Raw genomic sequence first — 8,779 nt, 5'->3', positions numbered from 1 at the left:
GGTTCTTGCAGTTCTGTTCCATCACTGTTGTAATCGATCTTCTGTGACTGGTGGTCTTGGTTTTTGAACAGATCCTAGGACAAAGCCTAGGGTAGTTTTTCATTATGTTTCCGAAAGATCTGCTCTGTTGCAGTTGTCAAAGTCAGACCTCTGGAATTAGAGATCTTAGTTATTGTACAAATCCTAGGCCCAAACCTAGGCTATTGTAGTCTTAAAAAAAAAAAAAATCAATGACTTTCAAGATAGTACTTTTTCAGTTATAACTCAAAAGAAAAATAAATTTTATATCTTAAATTTTGTATAATGTTCTCAAATACCTCTCAAGACTTGAAGTATTGAAGACATGCTATGTTTATGGGTTTGGGTTTTGGGGGGGGTTTGGGAGGAGCACACCAGGTGACCCTCAGAGGTGACTCTTGGCTAAGCACTCAGAATCATCCCTGGCTTTGGGGACCATAAAGGACACTGGGGATCTAACTGAGGTCTGTCCTGGGTCAGCCACATGCAAAGCAAACTCCCTACTGCTGCGCCATTGCTCAGGCTCCAAGACACTATGTTTAATATATCTTGGATAATTTACCCATATTTACATATCACATCTTTATGACTGAAATAAATAGTTATATACCATTGATAAGGAAACTAAAACTTTAAAAGTTTAATAATATTTACTATGGTCTTAGACAAACATTGAAACTAGACTGCCAATTTCAGCAATGGAATGTATATCAAATATAAGTCAAATATAAATAGTATTGTGAATCTTAGTACCTTGATAAAAAAAATGGCTTAATAAACAAATGAAATTATTCTTTTAGAACCACTTTTTCTCCAGAATTCCCATCTTCCTTCTTTGCCAGTGAGACAAATGGTTCTCCAATTTTGTCCCTTTCAAGATACACACAGCCCTTAGAGTTCTTTCTATCCAAGAATAAAACACTGAATCATGTCCTCCAATTCTAAATCCTTTCTGGCTAAATGCCCAGATTTGGGGAGCTGAACTTAGTTTACTCTCTTGTCAGGGAGTCCATTAAGACTTTGTGACTTTGTGTGGCCAAGACCCCATACTCTTAACATTTATTTTTTTTCTTTAAACACCCCTGTGTTTCTGTCTTTGTCAATTAAATATGTGTTTTGTGTCCTGTCCTTTCAGATTTAAATTTCTTCTTTTTTCAGTTATTGATCTGCCAGTACAAAATATTTGAAACAAATTTTGAAATCTAACTATGAAATGGAAACCTGTACTTAATGTACCACATGTGATCAGTATCAAAATTTATTCTGGGAAATATGTGGGACCTATTTTCTACCAACGTTTTCTAGTATGCCAAAATTATTTATCATTTTTCCATAAACTATTTTAACCCAAATATATCCTTGAAAGATTATTATTCTTATTTATTTTATATATATTAAGCATTTAGGTAATTTATAACTTCACAGAAATGACCTGATCTTAGCCATCAGATATCTAGGTATATAGTAACAACTCATATTTATCAAGAGCTTTATAACAAGACATAATTGAATATACTTTGCATATATAACTCATTTCTTTCAAAAAGCCTGTGAAGTCTAAAATACGTTTTATAGAAGAAACTGGGACACAGAGGAATGAAGAAAGTTCCCTAAAGCCACAAGTATTTGAAGCTGTAAAACAGAAATCTGAAACCAAGATCCCAGATTTAGTACCCATAGCCTAGCCTAACTTTACTAGTCATAGTTTCTGTCACATACAGAAGGAGACTTTAAAGGATCAAGAATCCATGTGTAATAGATGTGTAGAAGATGATAAAAGAAAAAATAGAGAAGAAAATATTCCCTCTAATATCCTCCTAAGATTTCAGACTAATTTCTAAAACTGTTTCAAAAACCCTGATTACATTTGTTCTTCCAAAATTCCTTGTGTCACTCTTCCTGTCCTTGAGAAAGTCCATATGCATAATCTACTTCCAATAAGTTTTCAAAAATTAATTCCTAATTTTTTTGGAATTGGGGTATTTGAGATTTTAAGTTGATTTCCCCTGCTTCAATTTTATTTCTTTAATATATAAAATACTAATTTTGTGAAAATTAACAACCATGTGAAAGAAGTGTTAGTATAAGAAATGTTAGACACAGGAGGAAAAGTACAGCAGGTAGCGTATTTGCTTTGCACACAGCTTACCTGGGTTCAATTCCTATACTACATATGGAACCCTGAATAACATTAGGATTGACTCCTAAGCTAAGAGCCAAAAGTTTTCTAGAGAGGATTTTGTTTAGCATGTTCATAAAATATCACTATTTTTAGTGAGTTTTGAGCAAAAATGAAAAAATAGGACAAGATGAGATATGGGATATAAGTAGATATTACGTTCCAATAATTCTTGATTGTTCCTTGTTGGGGTTTACAATCTGTGGTGCTCAAGATTTACTTCTGGCTCTACCTACACACCGAAAAAATCACTTTGGGCAGTGTTGGGTGCAGATAGAGTCATAGGGATGAAACATGGGTCAATCAGCATGAAAGGCATTTGTACAGCCCACTGTACTATAATTATGGCTTCAGTATTATGATAGTTCTTATACATTATTATAAGGTATGAGGGCAATTATTATAAGGTATAAGGGAATGACAATTCTATAATTAAATCCATTTATGATACATTATAGTTCTGAAAGAATAATTCCAAATTGTACTAAAAATTACCTTTTATTTCACAAATTAGTAAACTAGAAAAAAGGGGGAAAGATTGACTATAGCTAGGTTATTATATAAGTTATGCTGAAATTCCTTACTGACCTTGAATAAAATGAAATTTTGATGGTGGTTCTCATATATTTCAGCTATTTTTGCAGGTGGATAGACATTTCTTCCAATATTTTCCTCAAGGTCTATAAATGTGAAGAGTGAGATTCAATATGGCATCCACTAGCAACATGCCCTCAATATTCTGAAATAAATTCAATATGGCATCAAACTATTCCAAGAGAACATTTTAGCCACTTAACTAGTTTGTGCCACCTCATTTTTTCCTACTATTCTAGCTTTGCAAAGATTTTGGAAGCAGATGTTTCATGAAACACCTTTGTACAACCGAGTAAATAAAAGTCTTTGCCTTAGAAAACTGGATTATAACTGTGGAATTTCTTTCTGGGGAAAGATATCTCTTGGTCACTATTCAATTTTGGTATGCTCTTTCTGTTTTCTGCTATAAAAATGTTTGTGATTTAGATTTTCAGGTAACTTTTTAATGTAGAATAAAAAGTTGTGGACATTCTATGATCATAGGAGAAGGTAAGGACAAGTGTTCCTTATTCCACATGTTGGCCCTACCTACAAGACAAATCTTCCTGATTGCAAGCCTTTTAGTTATGTATTTCATTCTTATATGTATAGTATGTATGAAATAATAATATTTCATATTCATTTTTATACTTGAATTCTCCTATCATATTTATCACTTGTATACTTTACTTTTCTAGTCTAATTCCTTTAATTCATGTCTCCTAAATATGAAAATTTTCATGACATATATCATCCTGCTGACCGTGACTGATAGCCCTCTACAAAAATACGTATTTAAAATATATTATTTTATTGAAAATTTTTGGAACTTATTCAGATCCTGTTTTTAATCTTAAAAACAGAAACCTCAAAATTTATTCAAATATCAGATAAAAAGTACTATTTCTTACCAACTGGTAAATGTACTGATAACTTAGAATGTACTGAGCTTGAAGCCAGAGAGATAACATGGAGGTAAGGCATTTGCCTTTCATGCAGAAGGTCATCAGTTCAAATCCTGGTGTCCCATATGGTCCCCTGTGCCTGCCAGGAGCAATTTCTGAGCATGGAGCCAGGAGTAACCCCTGAGCACTGCCGGGTGTGACCCAAAACCACACACACACACACACACACACACACACACACAAAATGTACTGAGCTTTAATGTAAACCTCACACAGTGCTAGCACAGTCCATGAAAAATATGTGTGGCTCAAGTGCTGCTTACTAATGTTTAATACACTGAAGTAAGCCTCACTACATTCACATAAACTTAGACATTGGCACCTGAATCTATGAATGAATATATGCTTCATATCTACACTTGAGAGGCCTCATTTAAATGTTATTTAGTTCTACTTTGAGCAGCTTAAGACTAATAAATTCTTTCTACTTTCCTGCCACCTGAGAATTTGATCTCTTCAGCATTTTTCCCTGAGGCCTTGCCTTTTTTGGAGCTGTGACGCCCCACCCACAGACTTTGGAACTAGCTAATTCCTGGTAAGTGTCAGGAGCCCAGCAGACATCTTGGGCATTTTCTACTTTCCTGCAGCCTGAGAATTTGTTCTCTTCAGGATTCTTCCTTGAGGCCTTGCCTTCTTCAGAGGTGAGTCGCCCTGCCCACAGAATGTGGAACTAGCTTCTTCCTGCTGAGTGTCAGGAATCATCTATAACATGTAGAAAAATCAACAATACAAGCATGACAATGGGGAAGCCTCATAGGCAAACACCATGCACAGAGAATGAAGATGATAGTTCTGATGACCCAAAAAATACCAATTATTTGATTAATCTCTCAGATAAGGAATTTTGAATAGAAATATGGAGGGTATTCATAGAAATCAAAGAAAGCATAGATCAAGCTGATCAAAACACAAAGATAGAAATCAGAAAACTCCAAACTGAAATAACAGGTCTAAAAAAACATGGTAGCTGAACTGAAAACTTCAATGGAAAGCCTCTCCAAGAGGGTAACAGCAGCTGAGGACAGAATCAGTGAACTTGAAGATAAAATGCAGCAAGAGATTGGAAAAGAACCTTAAGGAAAATGATCAGACAATGGAAAAAGTACTGAAAGATTGTGAACAAATGAAAATAGAAGTCGTTGATAAACTCAACAAAAACAACATAAGAATCATTAGCATCCCAGAGGCCCAGGAACACAGAAAAACTCCCAGAGAGATTGTGCAACTAAATCCTGCATGCCCAAAGAGTACCAGCTAAAAGAGACCCAAAGAAAAGCATGCCAAGACAAATCCTGGTCATAATGACTAATCCCACAGATAGAGATAAAATACTGAAAGCAAAGATCAAAAATGGAATTACATCCTTAAGATTTACAGCAGATATGTCACAAGAAACACTCCAAGCCAGAAGACCATGGTGGGATATTGTGACAAGACTGAATGAAATGGATGCTTGAAATAGAATACTGCATCCAGCCTGAATCATGTTCAGGTTTGAAGGAAGGATACATAGTTCAGAAACTTTAGAGATGCAAAACCAGCCTTAAAAGAAAAGCTGAAAGGTCTACTTTAAGAAAAAGCAGATTGGGAGTCAGAGAGATAGCATGGAGGTAAGGCATTTTCCTTGCCTGCAGAAGGGCAGTGGATCAAATCCCAGCATCCCATATGGTCCCCCAAGCCTGCCAGGAGCAATTTCTGAGCATAGAGCCAGGAGTAACCCCTGAGCACTGCAGGGTGTGACCCATAAGCCAAGCCAAAAAATAAAGTTAAAAAAAAAGACAAGACAGATCAACAGACACACCAAACTTATACACAACGATGACATTAAATCCCATGACAATCATCTCTCTCAACATGAATGGACTAAATGCACCAGTTAAGAGACACAGAGTGGCTAAATGGGTCAAAAAGATGAATCCAACCTTGTGCTACGTACAAGAAACACATCTGAATACTCAGAACAAACACAGACTCAAAATCAAAGGCTGGAGAAAAATCATCCAAGCAAAAACCACCATTAAAAAGCTGGAGTGGCCATATTAATATCAGATAACACAAACTCAGAAAAGTTTAAGGGACAAAGATGGACACTTCATACTAATCAAGGGATATGTGCAGCAGGATGAAATTATACTAATAAATGTTTATGTACCCAATGAGAGACCAGCAATATATCTAATAAAATTATTGACAAATTTGAAAAAGGATATCAATAATAACACAATAATTGTGGAAGACTTAAACACGGCCCTGTCAACACTTGATAGATCAACCAGACTGAAACACATCAAAAATATACTAGCCCTGAAAAGATAAATGGAAGAAATAGGACTGTTAGATATGTATAGGACATTCCACCCCCAGAAACCTGAATATCCATTCTTCTTCACTGTACATGGGTCATTCTCCAGAGTAGACCACATGCTAGCACATAAAAATACCTCCATATAATCAAGGGGATAAATATTCTATAGGCTACCTTCGCTGACCACAAGGCTCTGAAATTATATGTGAACTACAAAGGGACACAGAAGAAAAACATTAACACCTGGAAATTAAACAGCCTACTACTGAACAACCAGTTGGTCCGAGATAAAATCAAAGAGGACATCAAAACGTTCCTGGAAACAAATGACAATGAAGACAGAAACTATTAGAATATATGGGACACAGAAAAAACAGTGGTGAGAGGAAAATTTATAGCTTTACAAGCACACATCAGGAAGGAAGAAGGGGCCTACCTGAATAGCTTAAAGACACAGGTTATGAAATTAGAAAATGCTCAACAAAAGACACCAAAAATAGGTAGAAAGCGAAAATAACAAAGCATAGAGAAGAAACCAATGAAGTGGAAACCCAAAAAACAATCTGAAAGTTTAATGAAAGCAGAAGTTGATTCTGTGAAAAAATAAACAAGATTGATAAACCATTGGTAAAAATCACAAGAAAGAGAGACACTTGATAGCCCACATTAGAAATGAAAAGGGGAGATCACTACAGATATTGCAGAGATTCAAAGGGTAATAAAAGACTACTTTGAGAAACTCTGTGCCACGAAACATGAGAAACTGAAAGAAATGGATTAATTCTTGGACTCATAACATTCCACGGTTGAATAAGGAGGATGTAACAACCCCATCACTATTGAAGAAATTAAAATGGTAATCAAATGTCTGCCCCAAAACAAAAGCCCAGGCCCAGATGGATTCACTAATGAATTCTTTCAAAACTTTCAAGAGGAACTATTACCAATCCTGGTCAAGCTTTTTCATGAAATTGAAAAAAGTGGGAACACTTCCAAATAACTTTTATGAAGCCAAAATGACCTTGATCTCAAAACCAGACAGAGATGCAGCCAAAAAAGAAAATTACAGACCAATATCCCTAATGAACACAGATGTAAAGATCCTCAACAAAATCCTGGCAAATAGGATCCAATGCCTCATCAAGAAGATCAGTCACTACTATCAAGTAGGTTTTTTTCCAGGAATGCAAGGATGGTTTAACATTAGTAAATTTATCAACATAATAAACAACATGACCAACAAGAAAAATAAAAACCACATGATCATATCAATAGACCAGAGAAAGCATTTGAATAGGTCCAACACCCACTCTTGATTAAAATCTCTCAGCAAGATGGGAATAAAAGGAAATCTTTCTCAATATAGTTAAGGCTATCTACCATAAGCCAATGGCAAATATTATTCTCAATGGAGAAAAACTAAAAGCCTTTCCTCTAAATTCTGGTACAAGACAAGGCTATCCTCTTTCACCACTCCTATTCAACATAGTACTGGAAGTACTTGCTATAGCAATTATGCAATAAGATATCAAGGGATAGGAAAGGAAGAAGTCAAGCTCTTACTGTTTGGAGATAACATGATATTATACTTAGAAAAAACTAAAGAGTCTATCAAAAAACTTCTGGAAAAAATAAATTCATATGTCAATATGGCAGGCTACGAAATTAACACACAAAATCAATGGCCTTTTTATACACCAATAATGATTGAAAAGAAATGGAAATTAAGAAAACAACCCCATTCATATTAGTGCCACACAAACTCAAATATCTTGTAGTCAACTTGATGAAAGACATGAAGAACCTATACAAAGAAAACTATAAAACCCTGCTTCAATAAATAAGAGAGGACACACGAAACTAGAAACACATACCCTGCTCATGGATTGGCAGGATTAACATCAGTAAAAATGGCATTACTCCCCAAAGCATTGTATAGATTTAATGTTATCCCTCTAAAGATAAACATGACATTCTGCAAAACAAGTGGATAAAACACTTTTAAAATTCATTTGGAACAATAAACATTCTTTAATAGCTAAAGCAATCCTTGGTAAAAGGAATATGAGAGACATTACTTTCCCCCAATTTTCAACTGTATTACAAAGCAAGTTATTAAAACTGCATGGTATTGGAATAAAGACAGATCCTCAGATTAGAGGAATAGGGTTGAGTACTTAGAGAGTGCTCTCCAGACATACAATCACTTAATTTTTTTAGCACTCAGACTGCATCCTCTCCTTCTACTGTATTTTGCAGAGGAAAGGGAGAATGATCATCAGTGACCAAAGGCAGTCACAGAAGCGACACCTAAAGCCAGTTTCATGCTCAGGAGAGAACGCTCTGGCTCCTCCTCATGGCTTCAAGTGCTTTACACGATCAGAGAAACTTTTCTAGTCACATACTATAGAAATCCCTGAAAGTATAGTCTTAAAATCACTTAATTTTTGATAAGAGGGCAAGAAATCCTAAATGGAGCAAGAAAAGCCTTCAACAAGTTATATTAGAACAACTGGTTAGCCACTTGTAAAAAAAAAATAAAAAAAAAGGCGAACTCAGACCCCCAACTAACACCATGTACGAAGGTAAAATCCAAATGAATTAAGGACCTTGATATCAGACCTGAAACCATAGGTATATAGAACAACATGTAGATAAAATTCTCCATGACATTAAGATTAAAGTTGTCTTCGAGGACGAAACAGCACTCTCCAAACAAGTGAAAGCAGAGATAAATAG

The 8,779-nt window shown here is 35.3% G+C and overlaps 1 non-coding gene across 1 annotated transcript; it reads right to left on the bottom strand.

Annotated features, from left to right (window-relative positions):
• Positions 1-8,258: 8,258 nt before the first annotated feature.
• Positions 8,259-8,472, bottom strand: LOC126019576 (small nucleolar RNA U3). The gene has a single exon (XR_007499221.1). It is a non-coding gene; the product is annotated as a small nucleolar RNA U3 (small nucleolar RNA).
• Positions 8,473-8,779: the final 307 nt, after the last annotated feature.

The sequence above is a fragment of the Suncus etruscus genome, chromosome 9 (genome assembly GCF_024139225.1).
Source record: "Suncus etruscus isolate mSunEtr1 chromosome 9, mSunEtr1.pri.cur, whole genome shotgun sequence".
NCBI lineage: Eukaryota > Metazoa > Chordata > Mammalia > Eulipotyphla > Soricidae > Suncus > Suncus etruscus.
Note: the sequence above shows the minus strand (reverse complement) of the source record. Positions and strands in the feature narration are given on the sequence as shown.